General features: G+C 39.1%; 1 protein-coding gene across 1 annotated transcript in view; it reads left to right on the top strand.

Moving 5' to 3' along the window:
* The first annotated feature begins 1147 nt into the window (after positions 1–1147).
* LIFR (LIF receptor subunit alpha) overlaps positions 1148–15205 on the top strand; it is an 80560-nt gene continuing 66502 nt past the window's right edge. Inside the window, exon 1 of the mRNA XM_020996049.2 lies at positions 1148–1237. The gene's annotated coding sequence lies outside the window, so the exon portion shown is untranslated. The remainder of the gene's footprint in view (positions 1238–15205) is intronic.

Consider the following 15205-nt stretch of genomic DNA (forward strand, 5'->3'; position numbering starts at 1 on the left):
ATGAGGGCTTTTAAAACATGGGACTGGGCAGTGGAGAGGAATAGGACAGCTTCAGGCATCCCCCTCTTCCCTTCCTCCCCCCCCCAAGCAAAAGAATAACCATGCCTCTGGTACCCTCTATAAAATGCATAGACCTGGAGATATGCGTGTATGTGCCACCACGGTGAGTAGAAAGGATGTGCTTCTCGCTTTTCTCCCCTCCTCACATTATATTACTATTATTAATTAGCAATATGCTTGCTGGGCTTATTGCCAGATTAATTTTTTTTTTTTGCACTCGAGTCTTTGGAACTTCTTCATAGCCTTCGTCTGGACCGACCGAGCCTCCTGTAGCCCCTGTCGGAGCCTTCCGAGCTCTCGGTTCGGTTCTTTTAGCTAGGCTCCCGGTAGGCTGGCAACCCCTCCTGGACCGAGCTCCTGGGACCAGCTCCACTAGCTTTCTCTCCTCTCCTTCCTTCTCTTGGAGACTTAAATGACCTTTCAAGATTTACCCTGGGGCAGGGATGGGGGAGGTGAAAGAAGTCGGGGGAGTCCCTCTGGAAGCACCACCCACTGAGCCCGACCCCCGCTGCGCCGCGGAGCGCGCCTGGAAAGGCCCCTGGGGCGCGCGCGAGCCTCCCTTCGGTTCTCCCAGCTCGGGGCGCGCGCGCGCCGGACGGGACCAGAGTAGGAGAGGGAGGGAAGTAGGGAGGGAGTGAGGCGGGGGCGCGCTCCAGGCTTCCTGTTGTGGTTGTAGAGGGAGCCGGCTGGAGTAGGAGCGAGCGAGCCGGGTGGAGCCGCGAGGGTGTGTGGGTGGGTGGGAGGGGGCGGCGGGGGCGGGGCCCCGGGGAGCAGCGCCCCCAGCTGTGCTGCGTGCAGGCGCCGCCCCCGCGCGCCGCAGTCACAGCTGTCGGCTCTGGGGCTCGGCCGCCGCCGCTGCCGCCGGGGCCGTTACCGTTGCCTGAGGGCCCGGGGACTGGAGCCGAGGCGCCCGGGGAGTCGCGGCGAGGCGGCGGGGGCACCGTGCAAGGAGGCGGGGGAGGGCGGGCCTGTCGTGGCCTCGGGAGCCCGGGGAGTGCGGAGCGAAAGCCGAGGCGGCGGCGGCGGGTCCCTGCCCGGCTCTGCCTCCCTTCCCCCCTCGCTCGCTCGGGCCGGCGCCGGGAGCCCCGGAGCCGGAGCTCGGGAGGCTGCGGAGCGGCCCGCGCCGCCCACGGGAGGATGCAGAAGTAGCGGCGCCGGCTCCGCCGCCCGCCTGCGGGTGAGTAACGGGAGGGCGAGACGGGGCGGCGGGGGTCCCTGCGGGGGTGGGGGAACGCGGAGAGGGCAGAGCCCCGAACCCCGCCGGGACCCCCCATGCACTGCGGTCCGCGCCGCCCCCACCTCAGCACGGTGACAGCGCCGAGGGCTGGGGGTGGGAGAAGGCGAAGACCCACACTTTGGGATTCCCCCAGATTTCTCCCATGGTCAAGTTCCCCTACACCCCTGTGGGGTTCCAAAGGAGATGGGATGGGATAATTTTAAGTTTCGAGGCCAGAGGTCAGCTGGCCGGGATGAGGGAAAGAACGCGCTGATTTTTATCTCTTTGGAAATTGGACAAGCTCCCTGGTTTCTATGTCCATATGGCTCCGTCCATCTTCAGGAACATCACTAACCATCCTTCCTCCTTTCCCCCCTCCCCCACGCCCAGACTTTGTACTTAATTACCTCTTTAACAACTTTTAAAAAAATTCACTCAACCCAGGGTTTCTTCTTGGATGATGGTTAACTGAACATAGTTAGACTTTGGTGAAAAGTGTGCTACTATATAAGGTGAAGTTTTGAACGTGTTGGTGCAGGTGGAGTACAGTAGTTGTAGAAGCTAGAGCGAGAATGAATTAGTGCAAGGAAATCGTGTCTTGTCCGATGCAAGGTGCGCTCCTCTTAAGTGAACTTGAACGATGGGAGTTGCTTCCTCTATCCAGCCCTATACTGCATTTAAAAAAAACAAACTATTTTTAGTATTTTGCGAACTATGTGATACTATATAACAGTGGTTTGCTGTTTTTCAGAGGAAGCTAGCATAAGGCATCTCCTTGCATCGTTGTTATGGAAACTTTATTTTGTGTCAGTTTTTTTTAAGCCTTGAGAATTTTAATTAGGAGTTGCCCCAGATCCTTAAATCACTGTTTTTTCCCCCCCGAACTGAGAAAGAAGGCAGAAATTTTGTATGTAGTTCATGAAGTCATATCAATGTTCTTGTTCTCTTGTGTGTTTCTTGCCTTTGGTCTTCTTGGTCTTTGAGTGGTCAGGTTGAAACTGTTGGTTTGGAGGCGGTATTAGCTAATTGCAAATTAAATTCGTGTGGCATGTTTTCAAGGTGACCTTTTTCTCTTCCAGAAAAACTGGGTTTGGGTTATATCACACTCACACTTAAAGCAGTGCAATCTTGGTTTTTGGCTTCTAAGTAATTGAATAGATCAGATACTGTGTTTGATTTCTTACACACCTAATTCTTCTTAATGGTCTTACTCAGATAACAAAACATTAAGGTGTCATCTCTAAAATTGTCTAAAAATATTTTTCCAGTCCATTTTTAGAGTTTGTAAGTTAATTTGACCGCCTCTTATAATAACAGAATGTCGTCTAAGGCATACTTCACGTTTACAGATACCAAAACATGAATATTCCATCTCCATCATTCAGATTCTACTGTACTTGGTCCTTTGCATCCCCCAATGTATGCCAACGCTTGAGAGATCCTTAAAGATTTTTATGGTGCTTAGCAATATAGTGTTAATTCTAGTATTTATTTAATCAACCAATATTTAAATAAGTTTTCTAATTGTAAGATACAGGGCTAGAGTCTCACCCAGACAATAATGTCTTGCCAAAGAAATTAGCTATTCATTTGAAAGGGAGGTAAGACAAGTGAGGCAACTTAGTTAAGTGAGAAATTTGCATTTCAAGAAATAGTGTTTATGCTTAATTTTTAATAAGTTTGGACATGAAAAGAATTTCTGTGATTAAAATAAGGAAACAATAGTTTATGTTCTAAAGTAATATATTTACCCTTAGGCCGCAGGATCGGTGAATTCAATAGATTATTCAGTTTTATTATGAATTTTACACTTCTTTGGCAAGCATAGATAAGTAAGTTATAAGAATTATCACTTCTCAGATATGGTCCTTTAATAATTTTAGTGAGATGGGAGAATATATATGTTTATGTGCACTAATGATACATTTATTGAATTTCTGTTTCATTTAAGTTTGAATTCTTAGTGGTTTTTTGCACTTGTAAATTGCAGTATTAATGGAGATGGGCTATATAAAGATTTTATAGCTTTATTTATCATTAAATTTGAGAATTATCTAATATTAAGGTTTTATATTAAAAGAACACATATTATATGTGTATATATCTACATGTTTACAAATTGCTAAAATTTTATTTGACATCTATCACTGTGGTACATAGATTCCCATATCTTCCATATTGAAAATAACCTTTGACTTACAGTAAGGAAACATTTCATGAAATTGTCAATAGAACCAGACCTGGATATTGGAGGGTTGAAGAAAGTTGCCCTGTCTTGGTAACTATACCCAGATTTGGGGGAATTTTGTACTAAATTATGCCTTATTTAAATCCTTTACTTTGAATATTTGAATCTTCTTGTATTTTGTAATTAAAAGTTAAATGTCCCTCCTTTCCTTATTTTAGGCAGCCTTTCCCCCCACATTTTATACTTTAGTATGTTCTCTGAAAATATAGTGTTTCATTCATAATTATTACTGTAACATGAAATTAAACTATTAAAACTGATTTATTGATGCAATAATGGAATATTTTGATATTATATAGCCTATATACAATCTCAGTTTTATTGAAGCATCCATTTGTTTACTTGTGAAGTTTTCAAAGGCACTGTCTTTTAGATATTACAATTTGTATTAACTATTCACTAAAAGATTAAATATGTACATAAAACAGCATGTGTATTTTATTGTCATTGTCATCATAAAAAGATTGTGTTCTTTCTCTATTTTAGGTAACATTTGGAAACCTGTGGCATTTTCTCATACTAATTTGTAAGCTGCTTGTCATTCTAAATCTGTGTGTTTGTGCATTTATACATATTGAGAGAGAGAAAGACAAAGAAGAGAGCTGGCAAGCAAATGAGTTTTTCTTACCTTGTCAATTGCAGCTTGGGAAGTAAAGTTAGTTTTGGTGGCAGGCATTATGATAGAAATTATAATAAATATTTATTTATTTATCTTATCTGACCACTAAGATTTTATGATTCTGTCATCATCTTGCAAAAATAGGTTGACACCTTAACTTAACAGTTTATTTTTTAATCTGATTAGATTTTTCTTTATGTTCAGGCTTTTTTGTGTTTATTTTCATTCACAGTGCTTTATAGGTAGTAAGTACTCGATAAATGTGGAATTGAACCTTGAATTATATGTATGTTCAACTTTAAATCTGAATATTTACTATCACTATTTTTAATTGGAAAGTCCAGGGGAAATGTGAAATTAGTAGTTTAAAAATAGGTTTGGAAAACCAAGTACTGGCAGCACCAATTTCAGAGGAGAGTAGTAAGGTAAAGGGCAGACAACATAAATGAAGGCATTTAGCTGTTTAAATCTTAGCTGGTCTTAAATTTACTTGTCTCAGAAGACTAAAATTAGCCTTATGCTTGCAGATATAAGTGTAAAATTGTTTTTTAGGCATAAGGAATGAAATAAGCAACTATGATAATTATAATTTTTACTATGATAAATGTAAAGGCCATGTCCTTAGCATTTACATACGGTCTCTAAATTTGCTTATGTAAGCTACTTGATGGCAGGTACTTTGCATATTAAATTTTCTAGTATTAGAACCTTAAGTTGCTTACCTGTAATCTTGAAGATGAACCTTAAGATGTTAGAACTGCAAAAGACATTAATGATCATCCAGTTCAGTCTCTTCATTTTTAGACATAAGGAAACTGAGATCCAGCATCCTGGTCTTCTGTCACAAACTAGTATTCTTTCCCCTATATAAGGGTATTCTTAACCTTTTTTGTGTCCTGAACCTCTTTTTAACAATAATATTTTTAAATGCATAAAATAAAATACATAGGATTACAAAGGAAACTAATTAGTTACCAAAATTTTTCTTAAAAGTCCACACACCCAAGGTTGAGAACCACTGTCCTATATCATACTATAAATGGCCTATGAGTCTAATATGAGTGTCTGGGTTTAATCTTCCCCTGGTATATTTCTGTCAGATATTGCAGTCCACAACTACCTTGTAGTTCATTCCAAAAAGTATTTTCCCTTAGAGGTTCAAAATTTGCAAATGCTCTCAGAAGAATGAGAATGAGAGGTAGGAAAGGTAGAGAGCTCCCAGTCATAGGGAGTAGAGTGTGTGTGTGGTAGAGGGTAAGCAAGGTACCTCCAGTAGGAGACAACTTTTTTAATAATACTTTCCATACATGCACTTTTTAAAAATACCCCCAAATGCTGCTTTTGATGACAAACAGAGATTTTATACTTGGTCCTGAAGGTTAAAGGAAGTCATTGGTATTTATTGAATCCAGGGGAGGTGGGGGTTAATCTGAGCTTGAGGAAGATCAATTTGACAGCTGAGTGAAGGATGCACTGGAGTAGGGAAAGACTTGAGACAGGGAGACCAACCAGAAAGCTACTAACAGTAATTCAGATGAAGTGATGAGGACCTTCACATGTCAGAGAGATGCTCTGAAGGTAAACCTGACAACTGATTGGATTGGAGGGTCAGGAAGGGAACGAGTGAGGGACAGAAAATGATCCCTAGTTTACTAGCCTGGTCACTAGAAGGATGGTGATGTCTTCCAGAATAATAGAGAAGTGAGAAAGAGTGGAGGTCTTAGGGGGAAAGATAGTTGTCTGTTTGACAACTAGGAATATATTTTATGATAAATCAAATTTCTTACATGAAAGCTCAAAGCCTTAGTTAACACAGGGGATATATCATTTATTTGTAACAGTTAAGGTTGTCCAAAAGTGGAATGTGCTGCCTTAAACTAGTGAACTCCACATCAATGTAGTCTTATCCCTTGATACTGTCTCCTTTCCAGGTTTTTTGTGGCACTGCTCTTTTCTAGTTTTTCTCCTGCCTTTCTGACCATTCCTTCTCAAATCTTCTTCGATGGATCTTCATCCAGGTAATGGCCACTAACTGTGGCTATCTCTTAAGCTTTCTTCTGCCTCTATACTATTTTACTTGATGATCTCATCAGCTCCTATGGATTTAATTATCATCTCTATGATGGTGATTTGCAGATCTACTTATAACAGGCCTAACCTCTCTCCTAACCTCTAGACTCAAATGAACTTATCTTTCCCCCTAAGACCTCCACTCTTTCTCACTTCTCTATTATTCTGGAAGACATCACCATCCTTCTAGTGACCAGGCTAGTAAACTAGGGATCATTTTCTGTCCCTCACTCGTTCCCTTCCTGACCCTCCAATCCAATCAGTTGTCAGGTTTACCTTCAGAGCATCTCTCTGACATGTGAAGGTCCTCATCACTTCATCTGAATTACTGTTAGTAGCTTTCTGGTTGGTCTCCCTGTCTCAAGTCTTTCCCTACTCCAGTGCATCCTTCACTCAGCTGTCAAATTGATCTTCCTCAAGCTCAGATTAACCCCCACCTCCCCTGGATTCAATAAATACCAATGACTTCCTTTAACCTTCAGGACCAAGTATAAAATCTCTGTTTGGCATTAACAGTTATTTATAAACTGCTCCCCTCCTACCTTAACAATCTTCTTACACTTTACTTCCCTCCCAAGTACTTTATGATCCAGTGACACTGGCTTCCTCTCCCGACTGTTCATTTTCACTGTCCTCCATACCTAGAGTGGTCTCCCTCCTTATCCTAATCTCCTGGTTTCCCTAGTTTCTTTCAAGTCCTAGCTAAAGTCCCAGCTACAAGAAGACTTTTCTCATCTCCCTTTATGCTAGTGCCTTCCCTTTGTCTCCTCTGTTATCCTGTAAGGTCTGTGACAGCAGAGACTTTTTTTGCCTTTTTTTTTTTTGGTATCCCCATTGCTTAGCATAATGCCTGATTTATAGTAGGTACTTAATAAATGCTTGTTAAGTACAAGAAGAGGAGTAATGTGTAATAAGGCTGGAAAAGTAGATTGAGGACAGATTTTAAAGGGATATATGTGACAAACGGAGAAGTTTGTATTTTATCCTTGAGGCAATAGGGAACTACTGGGTTTGAGTGATATACTCAGACCTGTATTTTAGGAAAATTACTTTGTTGGCTGTATGGCTGATGAATTGGAGAGAGAAATTACTTGAGACAGGGAGACCAATTATGAGACTATTGCAGTAGTACAGGTGAGGAGTGATGAGGGCCCAAGTTATGGTGATGGTCTTGTGAGTAGAGAGAAATATATGTTAGAGATGTGGAGATGGACATGGTGATTGGATATGTGGGATGAAGGAGAGTGATGAGTATTTGCAGATAATTTTAAGATATCAAAGGTGCTCAGAGGAAGCTTGTAATCTCAACAGAAATAGGGAGGTTTGGAAGAAGAGTGGGTTTTTGGGAGAAAGGTAATGGAGTTAGATTTTGAGCATGTTGAGTTTGAGATATTTATGGGATATCTATTTTCAAATGTTCAATAGACAGTTTTTGTTATGGGACTGGAGCTCAGAAGAGAGACTAAGACTGATTATAGATCTGGCAGTCATTTGCATAGACATTATAATTACCCTTTGGAATTGATGAGATTACCAAGTGAGATCATGGGACCTAGTTAAGGGTCTGTTTTTGGATGAAAGAACCAGCAAAGGAGACTGAATGATATGCAGAGTTCACAGATAGGAAGAAAACCAAAAGAGGGTATGAAAACTCTGAAAAAAAGAGAATATCCAGAAGGGGGGGTACAGTCATTATTATCATATACCTCCAAAGCCTATAAATTATTCTTTTTCATCTTGTCCAATTTATTCCATTTTTCCCCTTTCCACTATCCTAGATGGTTATCTAACATAGACTACTCTCATAGACTCTTAGCTGACATGTCCCTTCCTCTAGTTTCTTTCCTTTTCCCATCCTCTTCCCCCTGCTTCCTCCTCATTCCCCCTCCTGCCTTCCCCACTGCCCCTCTCTAATTTAGTCTGCCTATCTCATCCAGGTTGGAAATGCAGAGGTCACTGATTCTAGTACTAATTGGCAAAGAAGCTTTGACCTGCTCTGTTTCTGTCCTGGGTCAGTTCATCTCTCCTTAGGTAGCTTGTTGGCCCCCTGCTCCTGAGGGGCTCTCCATATTGGTGCTGAACTTTGTGTAGATACCCAGTTATCTTCTTAGCCCTATTGCAACTTAGAACTCCAGAACTCAAGAGATCCACCAGCTACCCCCCTCCCCAGGGTAGCAAGGTTTTCAGGCATGCACCACCAAGGCAGACCTTTTAAATTGGTCACTATCATTCTAAGTATGTCATTCCCTTTCTCAGAAATCCCCAGGTCCAATCCCTGAGGAATAAAGTCTAACTTTTTGAAGGGCTTCTCAGCCTGTTTTGACGGTCTCATCTCTCATTTTTCCACTTTAAAATTTTTTTTGTTTAAGCCAAACTGGGCTTTCCCAAACCTAGTTTAATGTCCTCTCCCTTTCCTACCCTAGCTTTTTTTTTTTATACATGTTACCCCTGGCTAGAACATTGTTCCTGTCCAAATTCAACCTGTCCTTCTTCCTTCCCAAAGTCCCAAATCAAGTGCTGTTCTCTTCCATGAAGTATCTTGGATGATTTCAATCTACCATGATCTATCCTTTCCTAGAACTCATGGCAACTTACTGTTTATAGCACTTATTTCATAATCGACTCTATATTGCCATTTGGCATTTCTTACTTGTTATTGGTGAGTTCATCTTTTTGGATATCATGAATTTTATCTTCTCAACTAGATTGTAAAGTTCTTGAAAAGAGAATCTGTGTATATACTTATTTATGTTTCCTAATAGGTTTTTTTTTTGCCTTTTTAGGCAGTTGGGGTTAAGTGACTTGCCCAGGGTCACACAGCTAGGAAATGTCAAGTGTTTGGTCTGAGGCCGGATTTGAACTCAGGTCCTCCTGACTTCAGGGCCAGTGCTCTATCCACTGCACCACCTAGCTGCCCCCTAATAGTTCTTTCTAGTAGTATTCAATACATACATACAAACACACATATATGTATATTTTTTATTTTCTTTTTCAGTAGGAAAGGCCTTCCAATCAAGGGAATGGTTTTGTGAAAATATGGATGTGGCTCTGTGTATGGGGGAGAGTAAAATAGGCAGCTGGAAAAAGTAATATTTCTTTATGGAATCTGAAATGTTGAGTAGAAAAAATAAGGTATATGATAGGACCTTCAAGGGAAATAAAATGAATTTAGATATGAAAAGATAAAAAATAGCTTGTATGAAAAATGTCATACATTTTAGAGTTTTGTGGTTATCGGATTATTGTTTAGTATCGTAGGGTTGTAGTCTGTAGTTTGGAGGCCATCTAGTCCATTCTTTCATTTAATGGAAATAAAACTGCTACTGAGGGAAGTTAATTGACATGCCCAAGGTCACGTATTTATTGAGCATCAGCGGCATTTGAATTTAGGTCCTTTAACTCCAAATTTGTACACTTTAAATTGTACCATATATAAACTGGAAACAGGGAGTAAGCTTATCCACAGTTGATGAATGGTGATTGAAACTTCAGTATCATCTTTTTCTTTTAAAGTTTGGACTCATTTGGAATTGAAGACAGATCCACAAAGCAAGTACCTATATTTGAGAAAAGAGGCGCAACTTTAAAAGTTTTGAATGACATCCTAAAACAGCTGTTATTCCATAAAATGACTCATTGTAACTCCTTATATCTATCTTTCCATGTGCCACTTCTGGTTCTCTGTGTTTTTTCCTTTTCTTCACTGTCTCTTTACAGTGACTGGTAATAGTATAGAATTGAAATTTTGATTTTGGTCTGGAACTGTTAACTACATCAAAAGAAAGGAGTACAGAAACTGTGCACAAGGTAAGTGCACAAGATCAGCTTTTTAATATAAAAGCTAGAAAATGTGTTAGGGACAACAGAAGGTAGAAGAGATGACAGAGAAGAAAAGTAGAGACAAAAGGAAAGAGAACATCAGATGGAGAAAGTTGCTGAGATTAGATTAAGTGGTGGCCTCAGCAGCTGAAAGAGATTAGACTCAGTGATAGGGTAGTGACAGTGGTGACATAAAATGGCAGTAGTGGCAACTGGCAGTTAAGAGCAGCAATGAGAGTAACAACTTGTCAGATGACTCTGAAAACAGAACCACTGAAGAAACAGAGATAGAACAACTCTGCCTTCTTAGCAACCTATGTGTGGTGATGAGTGGTGGAAAAACATTCACCTGCACTTCAGGATTGTAGCCCTTAAGGGCATATATGAGTACCATGAAGAAAGTATGCCAGCCAGTCCAGTAAAAAAAAAAAAATCTGAGTATGTATTTACTGTATGCAGTGGTATATAGGGATAAGCTAAGTAATACAGGTTTACGTCTATAACACAGTTAAAAAGGCTAGGGAATGTATAATACATTTTAGAAAGTTTTCCACTAAAAACAAGTTCTAGCATTTATCTGCATAGAAAAAATAATTCCTATCATTGCTTTCTTTGTCTAGACGACTGAAGTTTTACCATGGAAGTGAAGGTTGTTATTGTAGTAGATTCTTCTTCTAGTTCCGTAAAATAGCTAACAAGTTTCTGTGTTCATACGATCATAAGTCTAGAGCTTAAACAGATATTAAAGTTCAAGATTTTGTTTGTATGATAGTGTGAAATTCAAATGAGAATATGTGTGAAAGCATTTTGAAAACTGTAAGAACATATAAAATGTGAAATTATTATTATTATAGAATTAGAAAAGAGAAACATGTAATAAATGTGATTAACAGTGGTGTGGCTAAAGTGAAATCTATTTAATCTTAATATTGATAAGAAAAATATGTCTTATATTCAGTTTCAAAAGAAAAAAATCTCAAAAGTGCTTCCTCAAAATAAGCATAAGAAAGACTAACAATAATTACTCAGGTAATTGTCACCTCTTAGATCTGTGGTACCTCCTTAAATCCAGTTAATAAAAAGAACCTCTAATAGAGTTTCACAAAGCCATAGTTTGCTGTTCTGTTTAGATAAGCCTGTTGATATTTGAAGGTGTATGTTAGCCACTGAATTTTCAGGGTGTGTGTGTGTGTACACACACACACACACACACACACATATTTATAAGGTTGCTTGGTGTACTAGTAAAAGCACCTGGCTAAGAGTCAGTGGACTGGTTTCTTCTACTTCCAAACTTTGTGATTGTTGGCAAGTCAGAGCTAATTCTGAGATTTTAAGCATAGGTGATCAGGAGAATGGTGTTGCCATTAACAGGAATAGGAAAGTAAGGAGATGGGGGGCATATGCAAAGAAGGAAATAGCTAAAATTTTAGACATGCTCAAATGGAAGCAGGAAGGAGTCCATATGGAAATTTTGAGGCATTATTAGATCTGGGCACCTGGGAGGAGTTAGGGCTAAAGATAAAGATTTGGGAGTCTTAGTCAATTATCGTATGTAGCCTGTTGTGGTCTTTTTGTATTCAGATTCTCATATCCATTGCATTAATTATGTGTCTTATCTTTTCATCTGTAAATTTGGTAAGCTTATTTTATGCCTTCATCAAAGAATTGTTGAGCATTTTTATTGGCAATGGAGAGAACAAAGGAGCAATATAAAGCATTATATTACTCCTGCATTTAGGGATGGAATTAAGAAAGAAAGCCAGTGAAAGAAAGGAGTGGTCTGAGATCTAGAAGGAGATCTTGCTCTGTACAGTGTCGTAGAAGACCAGACAGGGGATGATAGAGAATTACAAAGGAGAGGAGGTATTAACAATGTTCAACCCAAGAGATGAAGGAGGATGAGAACTTGGAAAAGCCAATCAATATTCAGCAGTTGAGATAATGGTGATGAGAAATTTCGGATAGGTAGGGGGAAGAAGCCAGATTTCAGGTGTTAAAAGAATAGATGAAGAAGTGGTAGCAGTTGGAGTATATTATATACTTTCTTTTTAGAAATCTGGCAGTGAAGGAGGTGAGGGAGATGGTATACTAGTTTTAATAGAGCAATAAGGTTAAGGAAAGATTTTCTTAGAATAAGGAAGACCTGATAATTTTTTAGGAAGAGGAGAAAGAGTGAATGAAGTGGGAGAAATTGAAGGTAACAGGAGAAAGGATGCTTGAAACAAGATACTGGGGAAAATGAGAAGGGTGAAGCAGTTTAGGTTTGGCCAGGGGTCTGGTCATATCTTCTTCTAAGATGGGAGAGAAGAGGAGGAAAGAGGATAAGTGAAAATATAGGTCAAAGGTTCTTAAACCCAAAAGATCAGGAGGTTCATAAAGTTGGATGGGAAAAAACTTTATTTCAGTATAATTGGTTTCCTTTGTAATCTACCTATATAGTTAGAGAATGAGTCAACAGGCTTCATCAGACTGACAAAGGTATTCATAACACAAAAAAGGTTAAGAACTCGCAATTGTAAATATGAGTTGAAGGAATTTGTATCACATGGTCTTGTTCTCAGTAAAATAGAGGTAAATGGAATAACTTTTTTTTCTTTTCTGTCAACATTTTTTAAAATCTCTTAAGATTTCTTGTTTGTACTTCAATGACAAGAATTTAATTCATTTTCAAAAAATAATATCCCCAATAGAGGATCCTGAAAGTTGTTGTTCTTGACATCGTCATAGAATAATAATGCTTTAGTATTTCTTTTCTGGTCTACCTTGAGTACATTGGCCTAGATTGGCCTTTTTTCTCAAATGGTTCTATAAATATTTGGCATCCCCTAAGAGATGATAAACATGGTCTGAGATTCTTATAATCTAGCCACCACTCGGATTCCTAAAATTTAGCCACAGTTTAGATTCTTAAAATCTAGCCACTGCTTACCCATGTTCAGACTCATTAAGAGTCTGCCCAATATGACAATGTTCTAATAAACCTTGTCTTTGGCTGAAAGAAGGCTGGGTTGAATTCTTTTGGGCAGGACCTGCGTGTTGTGATTTTGGGGTTCTGGGACCACTGAACCTCTAAATCACATCATTTTGGTGGCTCATATGGGGAAATGGCCTAACTCCAAGTTCTTCTCCAGCCAAGACTGGAAGGTATGTAAGCCACCACCAAAATGATGCCTCACCTTGGAAATATGAAGAACCTATTGGTAAAAAGAATTTTTTTTTAATTTTCAAGAATTACTTTTGAAAAATTGAAAATATTTTAATTATGTTTGTCTTTATGTTGACTGATATCTTTTAAGTTTATATGTTGCAATGAAGCTTCTATTCTTCCTTACTTGGTTTCTAAACATTATATAATTGAAACATTTTTATGTATCTTTGGGCCTCAAATTCCTTATCTTTAAGATTAGGCATTTGGACTAGGTGATTTCTAAAACTCTAAAATTCTGTAATCATTCTAAAACAACAAAGTGTATCAAATTGTTGCAATCTGTTTATACTTTGACCAACAGCATTAGAGGAGCAAGATGCATTTCTGCTTAGGGAGACCTTCTTTCCCTGTGTGCTTCCTGGTAACTTTGGATCTGAAAGTGGTAGATCTGTCCTTTGTTTTATGATAATTATAATAGTTTACATAGTATTTTATGTAGACAGAAGACTTTTATTACATTGTTTCATATGACTTTCACAACCCCAGTAGTGTTAAGTTCTATTATCTCTTTTATAAATGAAGAAACTGAGGCTTAGATTGTTATTTGCTCAAAACCATGTGGTGGGGAAATTACAGAACTGAGACTCCAAATGACATTTTTAAAAAATTACAAATCCTGTTTTCTTTACTGCACCCAAAATGTTGATAGTTTATTATGTTAGACTTTTGTATGCTCCTTGTGATCTGGCAGAAGCATAACAGTAGAGTCCCTGAGGTTAAGCAGCAGCTTACAGCTCTACTTGTAGTGAAATTTCTAAACATTTGAATTCTAATTCAATAAGTAAATTTGTAATTGTTCCAGTTAGCTATATATTTAATTTTGTATATTACATGTGATTTTTTTTAGCAAGCCAATTTATTCACATGGACAATCATACATATATTTTCATGTCCCTAAACTAGTAAAATAAAGGCAGTGTTATGTAGTGGAAGCAGCAAAATCTGGATTCAGATCCTGCCTTTGACACTTAATGGCTCTGTCACCATGGACATGACATTTAGACTCTGAACCTCAGACAATTCTTTGACGAAGTTATAAACAGTACAGATCTGGGGGCGGGGGGTGAAAGTAAGGCAGGATTGATAAAGGTAGTTCACATTATATTGTCTTGATATAAGCTGGTAAAGTACTTTTAAATCTAAGGTGCTAAAAATAGTATTTTGTTTTAAATTTCCCGAGTTTGCTGAGAAAATATTTTAGAGAAAGATTTGCCCTGGGAGATGATATAAAGGGATTTTATGATGCATAAGAGGGGAGAAGAAGGAGCTCATGGTAGATGGCTTCCATTTCCTCAGGGAAGTATGAGGGGAATCCCTCTGCTGAGAGATAGGGAAGAGGTGGTGGTATTGGATCTTGAAGATGTTTAGAATACCCTCTGGGAATTTGATAGTCTATCAGGGAAGAATAAAAGCATTACTGTGTAATAGGGCACAGTTGAAATCAGATCAAATTAATTCATTATTGACCCAGTAGGCACAGTAGGATGACTTTTCTTTAGAAGCATTCAGAAGTGGAAGTGGAGAATGTATGTGTTAGGGGTAACCCAGGGTTGGGGTTTAGCAAAGCAAGAATGATAATCAGGTAAGGGGATAATGGATTCAGTGTTAGAGGATAGTATATAACTGAACTAGCTAGTCAACCATAAAGTCAAGACTGTGAAGGGAGAGGCCAGAGCAGCAGTAATAGACTGGTAAAACAGGAAGGCTTGAAGGAGGCTTGAAGACATGGTAAGGGTGCAAAATAGATTTAGAGGGAGTTATGCATAGGGAGAGATGAAAGGATGGGAGGTTGGACAAGATCAAAGAGAAGAATTTTAGAGTTTAAGATTGTGGAGGTAGCCCAGTTATGAGTAATGGTGAACTGTTAGATGTGACCATCTTTCTGAGTGTTCTGATTTAATAATAGTAATCATAATAATGAAAATTAAAACAATAGCTAGCATTTATATAAATGCTTTGAAA

The sequence above is a fragment of the Phascolarctos cinereus genome, unplaced genomic scaffold (genome assembly GCF_003287225.1).
Source record: "Phascolarctos cinereus isolate Bilbo 61053 unplaced genomic scaffold, phaCin_HiC Scaffold_4;HRSCAF=312, whole genome shotgun sequence".
In the NCBI taxonomy this organism is placed as follows: Eukaryota; Metazoa; Chordata; class Mammalia; order Diprotodontia; family Phascolarctidae; genus Phascolarctos; species Phascolarctos cinereus.